The 23,618-nt window shown below is 36.3% G+C and overlaps 1 protein-coding gene across 1 annotated transcript in view; it reads right to left on the bottom strand.

The window, feature by feature from the left end:
• Positions 1–23,618, bottom strand: part of DIAPH3 (diaphanous related formin 3) — a 522,774-nt gene that overhangs the window by 300,422 nt on the left and 198,734 nt on the right.

Below are 23,618 nucleotides of genomic sequence, written 5' to 3'. Positions count from 1 at the left end.
ATGTTCATGTTGAATAGCTTTCAATAGAAGTAAAGGAAATGTCATTATCACAAACAGCAATCTCTGCTAACTTTAACTCTGCATGGTCCACCACCTGATTCTCTTAATACTTTCCTATTTTGAAATAAACCAATAAAAAACATTGACCCTGGTTACTGTACTATTTCATGAATAGAAGTAATATTTTTAATGTGGTACAATCAGACATGATCTAAATTTGTGATGTCATTTAAAGACAGAAAAGCAGGAGGAGGCAGAGGGGGAGGAAGAGAAAAGTTTCACATCTTTTAATATAACAATTGTTTTGAGCCTGATGGTGTATACCTGTAGACTCAGCTACTCAGGAGGCTGAGGTGGGAGGATCATCACTTGAGCCCCAGATGCAGAGGATGCAGTGAGCTGAGATCATGCCACTGCACTCCAGCCTAGGCAACAGAGCAAGACTCTGTATTTAAAAAAATAAAAAATAAAAAAAACACCAAAACAATCGTTTGTATAAAGTCCCATAAAATCATTATTTATTATTTTTGCTTTAAATTGTCAATTCAGAAAAATAAGTTAATATCACTGAAGAAATCTGGAATATCAATTAAAAAGGAGTCCTACATATGGAAGGGAATTTAGAATCCAGTCCAACATCCTATTCATAACAGCTGTGACAGCTACTTCTTTGCCATAAGGCAATAAAAATAAAATGGAATTAATATGATAATGATAATACTATTGCCATCTTTAGAGTAATGTGAATCAGGTATCAAGCCAGGCACTCAATAGACTCAGTCTCTTAATAATCCTAAAAGTAGTATTAACTCTCTTTTTCAGATGAGAAGATTAAAGCTAATCTGAAAGAGACTGAAAATTCATCCCAAGTCAAAACATTATGGAGACAGGATTCTAAGCAGGTAGTCTGATTCCAAAGCTGATGCTTTTCACCTGGCTTCATTGTTAATTTCTACATTAGAATCTTGTTTATTTTTCATTATTTCACCCCATTTCCTCAGCTGTACAATTCTTTGACTCTGTAGAATTAGACCTATTTCTAGGTCTTTATTCCAAGACGTAGCATTTATAATTCCACATTTTTGACTCTCCTTGTGTCCAAGAAGCCTGCTCTTAACACTTAGATAATCTCTAGTCCCTGTACTTCTACCTAGTTTCCCTTTGACACTTCCATCGCACGTAGTTTTTGTTGTTGTTGTTTTTAGGGATGGAGTCTCAGTTGGTCACCAAGGCTGAAGTGCAGTGATGCAATCATAGCTTACTGCAGATCAAAACTCCCAGCCTCAAGTTATCTTCCTGCCTTGGCCTCCTGTGTAGCTAGAGCAACAGGCATGTGTTTATCACGACCAATGTGTTTTTTGGTATATATGTCAGGTTTTTGTTATATTGCCCAAGCTGGTCTTAAACTCCTGGTCTCAAGTGATCCTCCCACCTTGGCCTCCCAAAGCACTGGATTGTAGGTGTGAACTACCTCACCAGCCCATGCTTAGATTTTCTAATCAAACTTCTTAATGTGGTTTGTTCTACACCCTTTCTCTGTCTTGCTTGACATTAAAAAAAAAAAAAAAAAGGAAAGAAAGAAAGAAATCAACAAATTTAATTTAAAGATCTAATTGGCTTTTATAAGTGATTCACGAATTAGGTAGCATCTCATCTAAGAATGTAGAAAAGTGCCACAATAAACTGAGCAGAAATGGTTGATTTTATAGCTAGAGAAGGGGTAAACAAAGCAGGAAAAACGAACAAAAAACAGACTGGTCATTTTAGAGTTACTTTCTTTATTGGGTTAGAACAGGGGACTTCTTTATCATACAGGCTCAGGTAAAAGAGGCCCCTTCTGATTTGCTGCTATGAATCTCCTATTTTTTGGAAAACTGGCCCATGTCAAAGTTCAGTTTGATTAAATGGCACCTAGCACAAGTTACTCCATTCTGGTGTGATCTGGTTTGTTAAGGCCAAGTGCAAAAGCTTAGTCGAAAACAATGGTCTCCCATGAATACTGTTTAGCAACATTTAGTCACAAATATCTGAGAGACAGGAATCAACAAAGCTAATAGATACAAGAGTCTACATCTCTAGTCCTACTTGTGATTAGTGCTCCTTGTTGAAGGAAATCACATCACCTACGATGGGATCTACTATAATTTAATATAATCTGAATAAAACCTCAGTAATATAACCAAGGTCAGTAAACTATAGCCCCATGGGCCAAGACCAGTTTGCTACCTGTTTTAATAAATGAATTATAAGAGGGACACAGATATGACCATTAGTTTTATAGAGTCTGTGGCTGCTTTCACACTGCAATAGCACGGCTGAGTAGTTGTGACAGAGACCATATGACTTACAAAAATATTTACTATTCAGTCTTGTATAAAAAAATGTTGCCAACTTATAATCTGTAGTGGAGATCCATAACAGTATCTTGAGTCAAGGAGATAAAAATAAAACCCATTTGTCTTTAGCCTAAAATCTACAGACACCAGCTTGATTCACTCTATAATCCTAAATCATCGCATGCTCTGCTTTCTTCCCAAAATCTACCAGCTAACGATTGTCTAAACCTTGTGGATCGTACTTCCTCAAAGAGCTTTTATATCTAATGTACTCCCATGGAAATAACCTAGATTCATAAATTCATCACCAATGCCCTTGGTAATAAAAGTAGTCTCTTAATTGATATTCCAGCTTCTGGACTTTACCTACTGCAACCCAGAGCTGTGTGATACTAAGGTGTCATGCTAAAACAAGATTATAATGTTATGTCTCTATTCAAAACATTTAAAACTTTGTGACAATATAATTTAATATTTTAAATTATTTACAAACGTAAGTGACAGAAGAAAATATAAATGTCTAGATTTTGCATATAAAGACCTCCCTAATGTAAACACAACTCTTTCTAGGTTCATCTTCCAGTGACATTGTCCCATATATATCTTCTCATTTTCAAACCCAGTGCAGTATACTTCATTGTTGATCTTTAGCTCCCAAGTCTACATATTTCCCCAAGTATCCCAGCAGCACATGTCTCAGTGCCTTTGTTCACACTCTTGACTTCCTCTCCTTATTTGTACATTCACTCATCCATCCAACAAGCTTATTAAGCAATGATAAACATCAGACACTGCCGTGAGTAAAAGGAGTAGAGTAAGCAGAAGACATAGTTCCTAACTACTCACACAACTAAGAAATTCATTAGAATTACAAACCAGTGCTATAAATGAAAAATAAAAGGCACTGTGGGGTTGAATCACAAAATCTATGCCAAGCTGAGAAGTAACAGAAGTCATTTCCCAAAGAAGATGACACATAAGCCAAGAAATGAAGTATATGGGGTGAGCAAGGTGATGCTATCTCCTTCATGATACTTTTCTAATTATCCCAATTAAAATCAACAAGTTTTTAAATATACTTAATAGCTGTGATATAATGACTAAATGTAATACTATATGATCGGTCAAGATATTACAAAGGCTATTTAATAGCATGAGAAATATGTGGAAATAACTATGTACATATATTGTTATTTATCCTAGAAGTATAAACACTACTAGAAAACAAAAGTTTTGAAAAGCTTAAAGGAAATTTATCCAAATTCTACGATGAAACTGAATAGAGTATTGGAGTTTAGGGTGCTATTTTTTTCTTTCATCAATTTTCTAAATTCTCTGTAACATAATTATTTTCTAATGAATAAATTATAGCAGCTTAGTTAGGTGAACAATCTTTATATAATCTCAATGAAATACATAAGTAATGGTTTATGTGTACTTAACTATTAAGACACTGATGTGGTGTGGTTGTGTCCCCACCCAAATCTCCTACTGTAGTTCCCATAATCCTCACATGTCGTGGGAGGGACCCAGTGGGAGGTACCTGAATCATGGGTGCAGTTACCCTCATGCTGTTCTTGTGATAGTGAGTGAGTTCTCAGAAGGTCTGATGGTTTTATAAAAGGCATTTTCCTCACTTTGCTCAGCACTTCCTGACATCATGCGAAGAAGGACGTGTTTGCTTCCCCTTCTGCCATGATTGTAAATTTCCTGAGACTTCCTAAGCCATGCTGAACTGTGAGTCAATTAAACCTTTCCTTTGTACATTACCCTGTCTCAGGTATGTCTTTATCAGCAGCGTGAGAATGAACTAAAACAGACATACATAATACTGTATACTGTATTACCTATAACACATCTATCTTTCATGTAAAATTGCAAGCTTCTCAGTCACATTTATGAATCCTCTGCCACTATTTACTCAACAAACTTCATAATTAAATACTATTTTGATCTTCATATTTCCCTACTTAAAGACTTTATTAGTTTCTATAAGAGTCAATATACTTGATTTTCTGTTATGTCTCATCAAAGTTTTATAAAAGCATCATTTTCAGTAAAATTTTGAGGTTTTTAAAGCTTAAAATCAACACCTATAAAAAATGAAAACTAACAAGTGTGGGCAAGGATGTGGAGAAACTAGAACTCTTATACATTGCTAATAGGAATGTAAAATGATTCAGCTACTGTGCAAACAGCTTAGCAGTTCCTCAAATAGTTAAACATAGAATTATCAAATAATACAGCAATTCCAATCCAAAGTATTTATCCAAAAGAACTGAAAACAGGCATTCAAATACATGTACACCAATGTTCACAGAAACACTATTCACAATAGCCAGAAGGCAGAATCACCAGTGAATGAATGGATAAACAAATCATGGTATAAAAATACAATGAAATATTATTCAATCACTAAAAGAAATACAGTACTGACACATGCTACAATGCATCCTCAAAAAAAATTATGTAAAGTGAAAGCCAGATACAGTAAGTCATATACTGTGTGATTCCACTGATATGAAACATCCAGAACACATAAATTCATAAGCAGAAAATAGACTGATGATTGCCAGGGGCTAGGGGAAGTGGATAATGGGGAGAGACTGCTTAAGGGGTCCAGGGTTTTACTTTGGAATGATGAAAATGTTTTAGAACTAGATAGAGGTCGTGACTGTACAAGACTGTGACTGTACTAAAGGCCACAATTATTCATAGTTAATTTTATGTGATATAAATTTTATTACAATTTAACAAAAATCAACACCAAACAAAGGAGCAATTTTCAGGAAAATACCTACAAAAGTGTTAAAGTATGTTTGCTATTAGTTGCTCCTGGTTTGTAGACAGCAATCAGGGTGCATCCAACAATAATACAGAATTTACCTATAATTTTTACTTTCCTCCTTCTTACTTTTTGCTGCTAAAACAGAAGGGGAAAAAAAGGTGAATCATTTTAGCATCTAGGTCCTGAACTTATTCCACTCTCAACCACCATCATTACTCTCTGAATTTTTTTAACCTAATTTACAAAAGAGTCTGCTATTCACTCAGAGCTAAAGTCATCAGTGGCAGAGTTAATTGGAATCTAGATCATTTAAATATTTCTACTCTCCTTCCAAAATTCCCATTTGCTTAAAATGAAAAAAGACAGTTTGCTTGAGGAGGCTGAAATTATTGCATTTCTGCTTTAAAGAAATGAAAAAGCATTCATTTATCCAGCAAACATTCAGTGCCTATATGTGCCAAGCATACTTCCAGGTGCTTGCGATACATCAGTAAATGAAACAAAGAGCTCTTTAGTAAAAGAGCTTAAATTCCAGTGGGAGTCGAAAGAGAATAAGATAACATACTGAATAAATAAGTAACTAACAATATGTTAGAAGGAGATAAATAATATGAAAACTACAACACGGTAGAGAAAATGGGGATGGGGTGAGGACAAAGGAAAAACATGGCAGGATTAATCTGGGAGTTGAGTGTAGGAGCCTCATTGAGAAAGCGACATTTGAGTCAAGACTTGAACGCAGTAAGGGGCTTATGGAGCAGATATCTGGAGCATGAATGTTCCTGGCAGGGAAAAGCCCAAGGCAAGAGTAAACCCGGCATGTCTGCGGTACATCATGAAGGTTGCCTAGTATGGTTGAAGTGAAAGAACTGAAAGAGAGGTAATAGGAAATGAAGTTGGCGAGCCAAGGAGCAGGAGAATAAAATGTTTCCAAAAGCTTCAGCATTTTCTAGGTACTGAGAAAAAAGGGCTCAATTGTTTGAAAGTAGAAAGAGAACTACATGGAATGTGGAGGACAGGGGCAGAATCCAGGTGGGCTCTCCAATGCCTGATGAAAGACGTACTATAAGTCAGTCAGCAACAGCTCCCAATAGGAATTTTGGTAGGAGATAAAGAATGGGTAAGGATTACAAATTAAAACACTCAAGCATAAATGCCAAGGACAAAAGAAAGGGGCAATGAAATGCAAAGCCCAATTTAGAGAAAAAGTAGACCAATGTTACTGGAGTATAGGATGTGTAGAGCAGAAAAGTAACAAGGAGAAAATAGCTAGATACACAAGTTAGACCTGATTACAGAAGGCTACAAATGCCGGACTGAGAAGTCCCTTTTCTTTTTAATCTTTTTGTATGTGTGCATACACAGGATATGACAAATGTGATATTTCTCATGACCACAAATCTGAAGATAGTTTGCATTATTGTCTTTAAAAAAGAATATGAAAAGAGCAATTTGGAATCTATTTTTTTAAAAAGCATTTGAAGAAAGTATGTAATAAATGAAAGGCTATCACTGTTTCTAAGTGTCAAGAAACAAAATAAGGCAAAATAGGAGATGTAACTGTGCTGTACAAGTAGTCAGGGTTCCCGACACCAAGGTCAATTCCATACCAATGCATAAGGTTCTTCAAGATGCACCCACAGTATGCTCTCATGCCTTTCCCTCCCTCCTGTTCTCTAATGTCTGTGAACAGGATAGAGAGCAAAGAACAAAAGTTATAGAGTCAAAAAGTAAATTCTCGATTCTCAACTCCTTTCTAATAATGTAACCTTGACGGCCAGAGTTTTAATTTCTGAGTCTCAGCCTCTTACATTAAAACAAGGCAAAAGCCTTGAATACAAATGTGAGGACTGGGAACCATCCCTGGGGTTATTATGCAAAGCACTCATTTTTCCTTTAACTTGTAAGTCACTTCCTTTATCTCATTCCCTTTCGCTTCCAACAGTTGCTCTGGCCTTATAACCCTAATATAATCATAAATAATGCTAAAATTTGGGTTATTATGGTTGTAAGACAGGCTTATTCATCAAGAACATATTCAAAAAACAACTGTCTTAATAATGGATACCACAGAGATACAAAAGTGGACAGGGGATGATCATGTCAGGTGGTTAGTTGACTTCTCCACATTTGACTATCTTATTAAATAATATAGGTGTGTATTAGTCCATTCTCACACTGCTATAAAGAACCACCTGAGACTGGGTAATTTGTAAAGAAAAGGGGTTTAATTGAGTCACAGTTCCATAGGCTGTAGAGAGGGCAGGAAACTTACAATCATAGCAGAAGGGCAAAGGGGAAGCCAGTACATCCCATATGACTGAAGCAGGAAGAAAAGGGAGCAAAGGTGAAGTTGCTACACACTTTTAAACAACCAGATCTCATGAGAACTCAATCATGAGGCAGCACTAAGGGGATGGTGCTGAACCATTAGTGACCACTTACATGATCCAATCACCTCCCACTAGGCCCCACCTACAACACCAGGAATTACAATTCAAAATGAGATTTGGGTGGGGACACAGAGACAAACCATATCAAGGTAATAACAAATGAAACAATCCAATGATTACTCAACTTTAGATTTTCTGGTTTATGGAATATTCTTTCATATATATATACACACACTTTGATATATATTTGCATTTGTATGTGTACATATGTATTTTTATATATGAAAAATTATATTTTGAAACCATTATTACTGATATGGTTTGGCTGTATCCCCACCAAAATCTCATTTTGAATTCTAGCTCCCATAATCCCATCATGGGAGGAACCCAGTGGGAGGTAACTGAATCATGGGGATGTGTTTCTCACGTGCTATTGTCATGATAGTGAAGAAGTTTCATGAGAGCTGATATTTTTATAAAGGGCAGTTTCTCTGCACACACTCTCCTGTCTGCCACCATGTAAGATATGCCTTTGCTCTTCCTTTGCATTCCTACATGATTGTGAGGCCTCCCTAGCCATGTGGAACTGTAAGTTAATTAAACCTCTTTTTCTTTATAAATTACCCAGTCTCGGGTATATCCTTATTAGCAGCATGAGAAGCGACTAATACAGTAAATTGGCACTGCAGGGAGTGGGTGCTGTTGTAAAGATACCCAAAAATGTGGAAGCAACTTTGGAACTGGATAACAGGCAGAGGTTGAAATCGTTTAGAGGGCTCAGAAGAAGACAGAAAAATGTGGGAAAGTTTGGAACTTCCTAGAGACTTGTTGAATGGTTTTAACCAAAATGCTGATTGTAGTATGGACAATAAACTCCAGGCTGAGGTGGTCTCACATGGAAATGATGAACTTTTTGGGAACTAGAATAAAGGTGACTCTTGCTATGTTTTATCAAAGAGACTGGCAGCATTTTGCCCCTGCCCTAGAGATCTGTGGAACTTTGAACATGAGAGAGATGATTTAGAGTATCTGGTAGAAGAAACTTCCAAGCAGCAAAGCATTCAAGAGGTGACCTGGGTGCCGTTAAAAGCATTCAGCTTTATTCATTTATGAAGATATGGTTTCAAATCGGAACTTATGTTTAAAATGAAAGCAGAGCATAAAAGTTCAAAAAATTTGCAGCCTGATGATGCAATAGAAAAGAAAACCCATTTTCTGAGGAGAAATTCGAATCAGCTGCAGAAATTTGCATAAGTAATGAGGAGCCAAATGTTAATCACCAAGACAATGGGGAAAATATCTCCAAGGCATGTCAGAAGTCTTCATGGTAGCCACTCCTATTATAGGCCTGGAGACCTAGAAGGGAAAAATGGTTTCGTAGGCTGAGCCCAGGGCCTTGCTGCTTCGTGCAGTCTCAGGACTTGGTGCCCTGTGTTCCAGCCATAGCGAAAAGGGGCAAAGGTACAGTTTGGGCTGTTGCATCAGAGGGTGCAAGCCCCAAGCTACAGCAGCTTACACATGGTGTCAGGACTGTGGGTGCAAAGAAGTCAAGAACCGAGGTTTGGGAACCTCCACCTAGATTTCAGAGGATGTATAGAAATGCCAGGATACCCAAGCAGAGGCATGCTGCAGGGATGAAGCTCTCATGGAGAGCCTCTGCTAGGGCAGTGTGGAAGGGAAATGTGAGTGGGAGCCCCCACAAAAAGTCCCCACTAGGGCACTGCTGGGTGGAGCTGTGAGAAGGGAGCCACTGTCCTCCAGACCCCAGAATGGTAGATCCACTGACAATTTGCACCATGCACCTGGAAAACCCACAGACACTCAACACCACTCCATGAAAGCAGCCAGGAGTGGGGATGTACCCTGCAAAACCACAGAGGCAGAGCTGCCCAAGACCATGGGAACACACCTCTTGCATTAGTGTGACCTGGATGTGACATATGGAGTCAAAGGAGATCATTTCGGAGCTTTAAGATTTGACCGCCTGCTGGATTTCAGAGTTGCATGGGGCCTGTAGACCCTTTGGTTTGGCCAATTTCTCCCATTTGGAATGTGTGTATTTACCCAATGCCTGTACCCTCATTGTATCTAGGAAGTAACTAACTTGCTTTTGATTTTACAGGCTCATAGGTGGAAGGAACTTGCCTTGTCTCAGATGAGATTTTGGACTGTGGACTTTTGAGTTAATGCTTTTGAGTTAAGACTTTGGGGGACTGTTGGGAAGGCATGATTGGTTTTGAAATATGAAGACATGATATTTGGGAGGGACCGGGGCGGAATGACATGGTTTGGCTATGTCCTCATCCAAATCTTATCTTGAATTTAATTCCCATAATCCCCACGTGTTGTGGGAGTGACCCAGTGGGAGGTAACTGAATCATGGGGGTGGGTTTTACCCATGTTGTTCTCATAATAGTGAATAAGTCTCATGAGATCTGATGATTTTATAAAGGTCAGTTTCCCTGCTCATGCTCTCTTGCCTGCCACCATGTAAGATGGGCTTTGCTCCTCCATTGCCTCTGCCATGACTGTGGGTCCTCCCCAGTCATGTGGAACTGTGAGGCCATTAAAACTCTTTTTCTTTATAAATTACCCAGTCTCAGGCATGTCTTTATTAGCAGCGTGAGAACAGACGATTACAGTTACCATGCTGAAGCTGACACAAACTGTAGTTTTTCTTGCTATTAGTACTGAAAAACTGCTGAATCTGCAAAAGTATTTAATGAAAATACAAATAATTGGTCAATTTTAAAATGTCATTTATGTATATACAGATACAGAAGATACAAAATGAAGTAAAATAAAACTTGGGAAAACAAAATNTGGGAGCCCCACAAAAGTCCCCACTAGGGCACTGCTGGGTGGAGCTGTGAGAAGGGAGCCACTGTCCTCCAGACCCCAGAATGGTAGATCCACTGACAATTTGCACCATGCACCTGGAAAACCCACAGACACTCAACACCACTCCATGAAAGCAGCCAGGAGTGGGGATGTACCCTGCAAAACCACAGAGGCAGAGCTGCCCAAGACCATGGGAACACACCTCTTGCATTAGTGTGACCTGGATGTGACATATGGAGTCAAAGGAGATCATTTCGGAGCTTTAAGATTTGACCGCCTGCTGGATTTCAGAGTTGCATGGGGCCTGTAGACCCTTTGGTTTGGCCAATTTCTCCCATTTGGAATGTGTGTATTTACCCAATGCCTGTACCCTCATTGTATCTAGGAAGTAACTAACTTGCTTTTGATTTTACAGGCTCATAGGTGGAAGGAACTTGCCTTGTCTCAGATGAGATTTTGGACTGTGGACTTTTGAGTTAATGCTTTTGAGTTAAGACTTTGGGGACTGTTGGGAAGGCATGATTGGTTTTGAAATATGAAGACATGATATTTGGGAGGGACCGGGGCGGAATGACATGGTTTGGCTATGTCCTCATCCAAATCTTATCTTGAATTTAATTCCCATAATCCCCACGTGTTGTGGGAGTGACCCAGTGGGAGGTAACTGAATCATGGGGTGGGTTTTACCCATGTTGTTCTCATAATAGTGAATAAGTCTCATGAGATCTGATGATTTTATAAAGGTCAGTTTCCCTGCTCATGCTCTCTTGCCTGCCACCATGTAAGATGGGCTTTGCTCCTCCATTGCCTCTGCCATGACTGTGGGTCCTCCCCAGTCATGTGGAACTGTGAGGCCATTAAAACTCTTTTCTTTATAAATTACCCAGTCTCAGGCATGTCTTTATTAGCAGCGTGAGAACAGACGATTACAGTTACCATGCTGAAGCTGACACAAACTGTAGTTTTCTTGCTATTAGTACTGAAAACTGCTGAATCTGCAAAAGTATTTAATGAAAATACAAATAATTGGTCAATTTTAAAATGTCATTTATGTATATACAGATACAGAAGATACAAAATGAAGTAAAATAAAACTTGGGAAAACAAAATATTCAGAAAAGCCTAATTTTAAAATAGAAAAACATAAAAGCTCTAAAGACTAATACCCCTCATTTAAAAACAAACACAATTATCCCATTGGCTATTTTAGCTCTCCTGGGTTGAATCTTATGCTAGGGGAACAGAAAGCCAAACTGTCCCACTGTGACCTGTGAAACCCTGAAAAATAATTGGCTCTCTAATGAAAAAGAAAATAAGATTAAACGAGAAAGAACAGCCCTGCTTCAGGAAGAATGAGTCTAAGGTAATATGATGATAGAAGAGTGGAATGGAAAATGACTAAGAGCCAACAATTAAATTAAAATAAATGGCTTATTTTGTGTGAAATGTCACAGCAAGAGATCTTTTGAAAAATGTGATTTCCCTCAGTGATGAAGTTTTTCCAATTAAAATAAACTTTATATACTGTATTTTAAATTATCCATTGAAATATGTAATTATAATATATTTTATATTGATGATTAAAAATATATATATATTCATGTCCAGTTATTTAGGTTCTGCAGTAACATCTTGAATGGGGACAAAGGCTCTCTATCCAGAGTCTCTAATCACATGAACAGAAATATTTCAAGTAAAAATATGTTGTGAAACATCATAAAACAAGAGTAACAATTTCATGCTTTTAAAATATAAAACTTTAAGATAAGGAAATTTAGTTCTATTGTTATCTTTAAAAGCTTAATAATTATTCTTTCTTAGCATTAGAAATAGTTTCTCTTTCAATCTTAAATAAGTAGCTGAGAGTCACAAAAATGTTTTTAAATGCCAGTGGCTTCTTTACTCTAGGTTTATAGAAAGTATTTCTTAGGCTTTAAAAAGGATATATGAAATAAAAATACATGATAATTTATTTATCTCCCAGGAAAAAAAATGAAATTAGTAGTATATATTACAAACTGCAAAATATACGCTATGATACTTGATGCACATTAATTAAATATAACATTTTGACAAAGAAGGGAAAAAATGTTTCCTGGTACTTAAGAAAATACAATATAAGAATTTTCCTAAAATCTAGAAAGGCATATTTGGCTATGGGGACAAAACGTATGTTAATGTGATTGATATAGATCTAAACATCAATAAACTTTTTTTTTTTTTGAGACGGAGTCTCACTCCTGTTTCCCAGGCTAGAGAGCAATGGCACGATCTCGGCTCACGGCAACCTCTGCCTCCCAGGTTCAAGTGATTATCCTGGCTCAGCCTCCCAAATAGTTGGGATTACAGGCGCCCGCCATCACACCCAGCTAATTTTTGTATTTTTAGTAGAGACGGGGTTGTACCATGTTGGCCAGGCTGGTTTCAAATTCCTGACCTCAGGTGCTCCACCCACCTCAGCCTCCCAAAGTGCAGGGATTACAGGTGTGAACCACTGCACTCAGTCTTCAATAAACATTTTGTGAAGAGAATAAATGATTTAAAAAGTTGAGTCAAAATGCCCCAGGACTCTTAAAATGGCATTCCTATAAAAGGAATGCAAGCTAAAAGAAAGTGACATAACATAAATAATGTTCGTTTCACACCCAAGTATCCTGTGAAACACTGCAATTTTATGGCATAGAGTTGTTCCACAGCCCTCATTGCCAAAAATATCCATGTCCTCATTTCTTGACCCAGTGAATAATTTACCTCACATGGAAAAAGGAACTTTGCACATGTGATCAAGGTTAAGGATTCTGACATGGGGGACAAGCAGAATGGATTATCCAGGTGGGCCCAATTTAATCCCATGTGAGTCTTTAAAAGAATCTTTCGTAGGTTAGATCAGAGTTAGAGAAGGAGATGGAATCATGGAAGCCAGGCGAGAGAGATGTAACAAGATGACTTGCTCTGCTGTTGCTGGCTTTGATGATACAGGAAGGAGACCACAAGCTGAGGAATGTGGGTGGCCTCTAGCCACTGGAAAAGGCAAGGAAACATATTCTCCTCCAGAGCATCCAGAAAAGAACACAGTCCTGTTGATTTTAGACTAGTGAAACCCATACTGGACTTCTATAGAATTGGAAGATAATAAATTTGCATTTTTAAAGCTGCTAAATCTGTAGTAATGTGTTATAGCAGCAATAGAAAACTAATACAAACCCCATTTGTGAGCATAATGATTCTTCCAGTCTCTGTTAGCTAAGTTAAGCTGAAATTGAAGGGAAAGCTAAGAAAAATAGATAAGAAGTTAACCTAGAGTTCTGACATCACTGGGATGTTGAATTAGCCAACTCTAGGACCACCAACCACCAGACTTCCTGTTTTAATCATTCCCTGCAGGCAAGTTTCCTCACTGATTCACAAGAAAGGACTGATTTATATACACTAATACAGAATGTAAAATTCTAAGTTTTTTTTTTTTTCCCAATCACAGATTTGGGGGCTGTAAGTCATATTCTGAGTTGAATAATTTTCACTTCAAGAGTTCTGTCCTCCTCATCTATTACCTGTCAAGCTAGTAGAGAAGTATAAATACTCACTTTCATTTAAGCTAAAAACAAAAGACATTTCTTTATGTATTTCCTTAATAATTTGTCAGCAGTTTAGGAAATGAATATTTAGTTGAACCATGTGAAGGTTTCGATTGTCAAAATGGTATAATGACATATGGTTCACCCAACTAATTTCTATTAGCTTGTACCACACAAATGGAGGAGAAAAAAAGGAGTGATCCATTCCTAAAAAATTATCACTCTTCCGAACCTTCTGCTAGCAATCTATGAAACTAAAAACACTAAAAGTTATCATGCCTCCTGCAAACCCTTCAGAGAATTTAGCCATACACTTTATCTGGCATTCTTATTTGCCTATCAAATAAAGGTTCTCTATGCCTTAATTCAACCCAGGTCCATAATTGTATTGAGCCATCTCTACCATCCTCGCTAATCTCTGAAAATGTAAATCACTGTCAAAATAATGAATTATTAGCAAAAACAAGTAATATTTTATAAGAGAGTGAATGAGCTTTTCAAGATCACCCCCAAAGTCACCAGTTCAATGCTCTAAAACTGAAATCACAACAAGAAAAGCAAAGTTTAGAATTTCAGCTTTCAAATCTCATAAAATTTCAAACATGAGATTTGGCCCCAGTTCCATGAATGAGTCATCAACTGAAAGGAAAGAAGTCATGGGGAAAAAAAAAAATCAGGAAATAAAAAAGAGCTTTATATTTATTCCTGATTCAACAAATCCCTGTCTCAAGAAACTTAATGAAGCACTTGACATTTAAGACATACATAAAAATGAAACTAGATATACAGAATAATCTATTATTATTTTCTAAAGTTAATGGTATGAACTAGTGTTACAGTAGTCTCCATAAGTGGCTATTAACATAGGTCAGTTAACACAGTAGTTTCATGATTTAGAAAGTTTCACTTGAAAGCAAGGCTACAGTGAACATAGGCCATTTAACTTGTTACACTGTGGAAGATTCAGAGATGATACACAAAATTTTATAAGTTGAAATGAGTTCTGTATTCTCAACATTTAAGTTCAGCTAACATTTCCTGAGCAACTACAATGAGCTGGGCACTGCAAAAGATGCTTTACAATATGCATTACATAATCCTCACAATAACCTCATGAGATGGGTAGTATATCCTCCATTTTATAGAGGAAAGAAACTACAGCTGTAAAAGCCAGGGTCACACACTTGTAGGGTGGGCTCCACAACGTCCCTCACTTCGCGTGTATATTACACAGCATGGTGTTAGTATTTACAGCTCAAATACTTACAGAAGTGAATAGAGGTACCAAATGATGAAAGATGGTCTTAATAAAAAACGACAAGTTTTCAAAGCCTTTAATATAAATTGTGGAATGAGGGTGAACTGCTGTGGGGCAGTGGTAAGGTGGCAGGAGATGAGAGGAAAATTATTTTAAATCAAAGCAGAGCACTTTAAATAAAACATAATAGGATTTCTTTTAATCAGAGAAGCAGCATGGCATAGCACAAAGACCAATGGCTTTAGACCTGGATCTGTATTCCCTTCAGAGTGGCTGATTCTTTTAGCTGAAATTCACCAAAGAATGTAACTTTCTTACATATAAATGTATACAACATCTGTCTTGGTTCTTTCACATAAATGTTTCTGGGAGCAAATAAAGTAACATAAGCAAACATTTAACTAGTAAAAAATACATTATTAATATGTTGTTTTATTATCATCTAATTAATGAGTTTCATATTTTGTCCAGATTTGATCTAAGTATACTTTTACTAATAAATGCATTATAGTAGTCTGTTAAAGTGAGTGAGATTCAAAAATGGACAGTCTGATGTTAAAATTGCCTTAAAACATTATTCTAAGTTAGATGAAATATTTCATTACATGTATTGGTTTCTTGAATTAAAAAAAAAAAAAGGCAACATAAATTTAAATAGGCAGCAGTTAAGCCCAGGCTCAGGCCCAGGTCTTTGATGTTACTTCACTTTCACTACTGCGTAAATGAGAGTCTGAATTAATTCTTAAGCTTTTTTTTACCAAAGACTCCATTGAGAGTCAAAAAAGTGGACCCTTTCTCAAAATAGTATTTTCAAATGCATAAACAAAAATATTTAGGATTTCAAAGGAAGCAAATTATACTTGAAAGGAGCTATCAAAATGCATTAAACACCAGTTTATGAAATAGTAATACACATGTGAGGAAGCAATGTAGATGTGCTGCTCAGATCTCCATTTAGGAAGAACTTTCCATTCAGTTGCAAGGAGTGCATTTAGCTGACAGGCTTCAAGTTGTTAGCAACTTTAGAATCCTCCTTAACTTTTGAGTCCAGGCCACACTCCTCCTGGGCAGCCCTCAGCCTATGGCTGAGCCTGGCACAAGTAGTAATGACTGCCACTAGGGCCCAATGAGAGACTCCCCTCATTTGTTCCAGAGCATCATTTGTTCCAGAGCTCCTTCCTAGCTAGACTGGCTGAGAATTTGTCAGGTTTGCACCATGGTCTAAGGTTTTACCTGCCCAGTCTTGCATCCTGACCCTTAAAAAAACACACACACTCCAACATCTCCGTGTCTGCTTCCAGGTGGAACCAATCAACAAAATCTGCTTTATTAATGAATTAAATAACAAGATCTAGCTGCAGGTCTAATAACTACTCTAATTTAGAAATACTGATCATTTTAAATGATATTTCAACTTAACTAAAATAATTCTAATGTATTTTGAAAGTATATATGAACTGTACTCATGGAAATTTAATAGGTACTGCTATGTTTGTTGCCTATAATTGAAGAAAAAGCTAAATTTCAATTAGAGGTTAAAGTATGTGATTGTTTTTCTTATCCAAGTTCAGACCCCAGAATTCTAACTGCAGACCCCAAGTTAAGAATTCTGGGATAAAGTGTCTGACTTTGAAACATCCATTCTTTTAAGATACAGAGATGAACTTCAACAAGTGAAAGCTGTGGTAACAAAAGGTCTCTAACCTGGCTTACCTACTTAGATGTCAACAAACATGTGAAAGCTTCTATTTAATGCACAGAATACATTATAAGATCATATGCCCAAATGATTTAACCTTGAGGTTAAATAGCTTACCTAAACACATGAATGCATAATCACCTAAAAATCTAAATTGTGAAATTCAAGGTTCTAAAATATATAATAAAGTTATTTTATACAGATTTTCTAAGAATATACTACACTGTTTAACATCAAAATGCTATATAGAATTCACTATTTACTATATTTATACCATTTATTTGCTATACTATTTATTTAATACCAAATTGCTATATAGCACTTAATCCAGCAAGAAGTACCCTGTATCTACTTCTGACTCTCCTATCTTGACCCTATTCTCTTCCTGTGTTCCAAGGATGGTATCAGGTTACCATTCTAACTCTAGATGATTCCATCTGCTAGCCAGGCAAACAGTATATGTAAGGAGAGGGGGAGGGGAAGGGGGAGAATAGGTATGTGAATAGCTACATTTACAAATTTTTCTTTTTAAATAGAGACAGGGTCTCACTCTATCACCCAATGTCTACTTTTGTAGAGACAGGTCTCAATACATTGCCCACGCTGGTCATGAACTCCTGGCCTCAAGCAATCCTCCTGTCTTGGCCTCCCAAAGCACTGAGATTAGAGGCATGAGCCATTGTGCCCAGCCTCAAAATGTTATTCATGCTTTAAGATTACAAGAGAACATTCAGAAGGATAAGCCTCATTTAAATTTCCAGGTGGTTAATAACAAGCACTAATTTGAGTGGGAGTCCTGAATGACAGAACATGATGCAGATAAGGCAAAGAACTGCCTAAAATAGGGAAGTGCACTTTAAGCAATAGGAGGGCAACTAGAATTGCCCTGATGAAATGGAGAGTAATGCAGAAGATAGAGAAAATGTAAGATAAATTTTGAGACAAAAGGTGTGAGATAACAACAATGAAATGTAACAACTTTATAATTTTGTTAAGGGATGATAGCTATAGACACACCACTAAGAACTTACTACCAATATTAAAATATCAAGGTCAACTTGTAAAATGGAAAAGAAACAGTATCCTCCAATCTACCATTAGTCAAGTGACTCCAGTCAAATCCATTACCCTAATATCATTCCTTTCTCCAGTAGAAGTAAGAAAGTAGAAAAAAGAAAGAAAAAGCTATGTGTATGTACGTACACACCCCAATACACATACACCCTAGTTTCCTCTCTTTCTGTTTGTAACATCTGTACAGTATGCAAGAAACATGTCTATAGGGATTCAAAATAGACATGTTTCTTGCATACTGTACAGACGTTACAATGCATAAATTTCTACCGCACTATATCAAAGATATGCTGTAACTAAGCATTTAACCAAAGCATTTGGTGGACTTGCAAGTCTTCTGTGGCTCCAAGCTAAATAAATCCACTTTCTTTAGCCTCTCTCTTTAGTTCCCATTTCTCGAAAGCTTTCAAAATAAATTCCCATTTCTTCAGCACCTCAACAGAGAAAATACTGTAACTGGTAACAATGAGATCCTTTAATGAGAAGATAAGATATTCTTGACCTATTTCATAATTTCCTTAATTCTTTAGTACTTTTGAGATTCAGCCACAGACAAGAACCAAATGATACGTCCCTAGAGAAATATTTCATTCTCTACCGACTCTCTCCCCAATCTTCCAAATTAGCATCTGTGAAATATTCTGTTATTTTCAGAAAACTTTACTATGTATAAAACATGTTCCATTTATTTTGGCATCATCTCTTTATTAGCATGTATTCCAAAAATAAATAAATAAACATATTTCTATGTGTTCACCTTAATGTACCCTTGTTAGGTAGTTTCAAAATTTTTATACACATTTGTTTGTACAGAGGAATAAATTATGTTTCAAATACAATGCAACATCTTGAACACAGCCAAGTTGCAGGGATAATCCATGTTTATCACTTACTACCTCAATTCTTTGTCCACTGAACTATGATGTAAGAAATCTAAGCTTGATTTGTTTTTAAGTGGATAATCCATTAATTTTTTCCATATGCCATAACTATTCACTTGAGAAATAATTTATAAACCAATTTATGGGCCCTATCTGGCAAGTATGACGTACCTGTTATAAAATATGATTACTTCAGAAAGCTAACAATTGTGGAACCACATTTTCATAATAAATTAGTCTAAGTGAATTAGACTATTCATATACTTTCAGAAAGCCCTTTAATCCCTATTAAGTTAACAGTTTGTGAATAATGAAAGTAATTAATATTAATTTTACTTGACAAATCCAACACCAATAACCTGTTAGTATACTCTAATCTATTTTCCAACAGTCTGTAAAAATTAACCAACAGATGCTTCCAATCTGGTAAAAAAAAAAAAACACACACAGGTCATTAGCATTATTTTGATGATACCAAATGTTCAATATGTGAATATTATGATTAAATTTCAGAGAGAAATATAAACAATGTTCTTTTATAACCTTGTTAAGTCTTAACAGAAGCTGAATTTAGTAAAATATGTCAGTCTTTTCTAAAATCAAAATCAGCATTTGTTATTCCACTCCTCGTTATTATGCTTCAACTAAGAGCTTGACTGAATTTCATCAGGAATATAAAAGCAACATGAGTATGGGAAGCACGCCTGCCTTATTCATGCTGGCATTCCCAATGTCCAGCACGAGGCGCAACATGCAATATGCACCCAATAAATATTTGTTGAGTGGGACCGTGGTAGCCAATAAGAAAAAGTGGAAGATATGAAAGAGGAGGTATGAGAAAAAGAAAAAAGATAATCTGGAAAAGTGTCTATATATATTTCCAGAATAATTTAAAATATAGAAAGCTGAGATGTATCCTAAAAACTTACAAGAGAGAATCAAGAAAACCAAAGTGAATTACTTAACAGCAAAATAAAGTATAAAAGAAAATGATGTAAGTGAATCAGGAAAAAATTACTGATTTTTCACAGGAAAAGGATTAGAGAGGATTCCTATTCCTCTACAGATATGGCACAAGGTACTTTCCCACAGAAGCGTTATAAATGGTCACAAAGATTAATTTAAAAAGCAGAATAGGTAAGATCTAATTGGAAAAAAAAAATAAAAGTAGGAATGTAATAAAAGGCAACAGGAATTAAGAGGAAATATCCAAGCCCTTATCAAGAATATCTTGGTAGTGTAAACGTAGGTAGAGCAGGACAGTATAGCAAGAAGTCAGAATTGTTTTGCCATCAGCAGACCAGAAGAAAAGATCTCAGCTGAGATACAGTAAAGATTAAACAAGATAATGTGAAGACAACCCAGCTCAGGCACTGATATATCACGTATGTGCAATAGATATTAGCTCCTTTTCCAGCTCTCAATGTATTAGACCTGTAAATCCCAGTGGTCTAACCATTAAAAGTCCTGAAAACCTAAAGTAGTTTCTACCGTAAGAAAAAAAACCCACTTATTTGACAACAAATAAAGGCTACATGAGAGAAATCTTCAAGGATCTCTTTAAATGATTAGATTCAGTTCCTTTGTTCTTACTACCTATTTTGAATGCTTGGGAAGCACAAAGGATTGGCATCTATCATTTAAATGCCTGGGACAGAATATCCTTCTTTATAATCAAAGAAATAGCCTTGATTCTCAGTCCAAACAGTTACTACTGCAATAAAAAACAGAGATATGCCATTTCTCTAAAAAACCCACTGTTCTTCAGTAATTACCATCCTTCCCCGCCTGGTTATGATGAAAATCAGCCAGCAGCCAATGCCTCTATCTCTCACACTGGCTTGCTAAAGGGTGGAAAGACAAATGGATTTTCACCTTGGAATGAACAATATTTAAGTGACCAGGTTTACTTTTGTTTTGGGTTTTTTTTTTCTTTTTTTTTGAGACAGAGTCTTACTCTGTTGCTCAGGCTGGAGTGTAGTGGCATGATCCTGGCTCCCTGCAACCTCTGCCTCCCAGGTTCAAGCAATTCTCATGCCTCAGCCTCCGGAGTAGCTGGAACTACAGGTGTGCACCACCATGCCTGGCTGGGTTTTTTTTGTTTGTTTTTGTTTTAATTTTTTTTAGTAGAAATGGGGGTCTCATCATGTTGGCCAGGTTGGTCTCAAACTCCCGGCCTCAAGTGATTCACCCACCTCAGCCTCCCAAAATGCTAAGATTATAGGCGGGAGCTACTGCACCCGGCCATAATTTTGAATTATGCAGCAATTACAAAATTGATTCAAATGAAGTATGTTGGAGTCAGGGGAACAAGTGAATGTAACATTTGGACTCAATGCCTCAGCAGCCAGGCCGCGAATAGAGACCACAAAGAGCAACCTGTCTACTTGACCAGTCTTGTCTAAGCTCTCTGGACCTCTTTCTCTTTCCTTCCTTTCTGATCTTTCCTATTAAATGGCAATATAAAATACTGTTTCTCTGAACGTAGCAATGACTGACCTTTCCTATAAAATACTCTGAAGTGTTCTGCATGTAAATACACATTTTAACTGCAATGTATTTTCCTTGATTGCCAGACGACCAGAAATGCCAAAAAGCATTCTTAGGACTCCTCAAATAATGCTTTCTAGGAATTATCCTTTAAAATGAAGTCTCAAAAAAATAGCCACCTTTACAGCTCATCTCTGCTTACCACTGACAAATGTTAGCACTGCTCTAAGTCACAACCCTGGGCTTCCCCACCTTTTGTGTTCCCCTTGGAAATGTCATCTACTGTCACAGAAAAAAACAAAGCAGCATTTGAGTTGAGTTGAAACAGAAGGTATCATAGTCCTCTGCCAGCCTCTAAGTCAAGTGAAGATTCCAGGCCAAAGGACCAGCAATAGAAAGGCAGAGAGAGATGGAAATAAGGAGTATGCAAAAACTGATCCCTTTTCACCTTAATCTTTCTAACTACTATTAGATTCAGCAAATATATCATTTTTTTTTCAACCTTGAAGCTCAAGGCTAAAGTTAGATGACTTAAGAATTTTTTAAAGGTCCAATTATTTCATTTAGGGCTAACACTACAGCTAAATTAAAGACATGCTAACAAGTTTCCCTTTTGAGCCTCATTAATTAAGAAAGTAATCAGAGTAAGGAGAAAAAAAGAGAGAGTAGCTCTATGGCAGCATTACTTAAATAGTTTTTAGGAACCACCATTTGTACCTACTAGGAAAGCAAAAGGAAAACTAATCAATTCCAGATAATGAAATCTGAAATTCTGAAGTGTTTTACATGTAAATACAAATTTTAACTGCCATATATTTTCCTTGATTGCCAGAAGAGTACACTAATCTTATTCAAAGAAAATTTTGATCCTCCATAATCAAAAGGTAAAATTAAAATCTTATTCACAAGTTTACTAGGGTGAGCTTGCTGAGAAAATTCTCCCTGTGTTCAAAGACCAAAAATATACCATTTTAATATTTTAGTCAGGATAAATGGTACTCAAAATATCTGTTAACAGTTTTGATTTACCAAATTCTAGAAAATTACCTTAATTTACAATTACCTTTTAGAGAGAGTTTCTAATTTACATTAAGAATTTCTTAATTTACAATCACCTTTTAGAAAGAGTTTCTAATCTTTCAGAAAGTCATTCAAAGGCATGCAAATACATTTTTAAAATATCTGCCAACCTTCTTTGGCTGCTGTGCTCAAGTTAAATCAGATGTATAAGGCATTTAGCATGGTGCCTGGCTAACAGTCAACATTTAAGAAGTCAACTCAACCCTCTACACAAAGGTCTCTGACCTGTATCCATCCAGTACAATCTCTCCCTGCCACCTCTTCCTTTGTTCTATGAGCCCAGGGATATAGGTGGCATAAGTCTACAGTGAAAAAGTTCTTTTGGAAAATTAAAAGGTAATGATTGATCTAAGTGTTTTGCACTACAGATCTAAAATGTAAGTTTTATATAATACTTAAAAATTCTTTGTGGAGATCAGTCTTGAAATGTAAGTAGCAGGTCCACGAAATTGGATGAAATAAGTTCAACTTTTAGACTTACGTAATATCTAAACAATTTTTTAAAAATCACACTGCATAGGTAAAACCTATCACAAAACATTCTGGAAAATGAATGCCATTGCTTTTAATGAAAAGATCATATAATCTACTCAGATACTTCTCTTTCAAGCTAACTTTTAAGACACTCTAAATTCGATATTTCTGTCCCATGTGACTCATAGCAATTAAATTATGTGATAGTCACTGTAATTTTTTTTGGATTATACTTTAAGTTCTGGGATACATGTGCAGAACATGCAGGTTTGTTACATAGTTATAAATGTGCCATGGTGGTTTGCTGCACCCATCAACCCGTCATCTACATTGGGTATTTCTCCTAATGCTATCCCTCTCCTAGCCCCCCGAGTCACTATACTACTAAAGGGTAGTAAAATTCTAACTAAAAGAAAGCACACATTTTGTTTTTCTATTTTTCAAACTAAAGGACATTCTCATGCCAAAACTGTCTCTGAAAATGTCCTCTTTTACAAAAGTCTAATTTATCCCAATGGAATATCTTCAAAAATAATATTATATAGAAAATTTAATAATCAAAATTTTATATTAACCTTTTGTATTTTAAAACAGAATTTACTTTTAAGCACTTTATTTCATTATACCATTTATTTGCCCATTAGGAATGTAAAATATCATGTACAGGATTCAAAACCAATGTTTTCTAAAAAATTAGTATGTAAAAAGCATCATGCTAAAATTCTAAAA

Source organism: Rhinopithecus bieti, unplaced genomic scaffold (genome assembly GCF_001698545.2).
Source record: "Rhinopithecus bieti isolate Rb0 unplaced genomic scaffold, ASM169854v2 scaffold_21155, whole genome shotgun sequence".
Taxonomy (NCBI): domain Eukaryota; kingdom Metazoa; phylum Chordata; class Mammalia; order Primates; family Cercopithecidae; genus Rhinopithecus; species Rhinopithecus bieti.
This window is presented reverse-complemented; position numbering and strand designations above follow the sequence as displayed.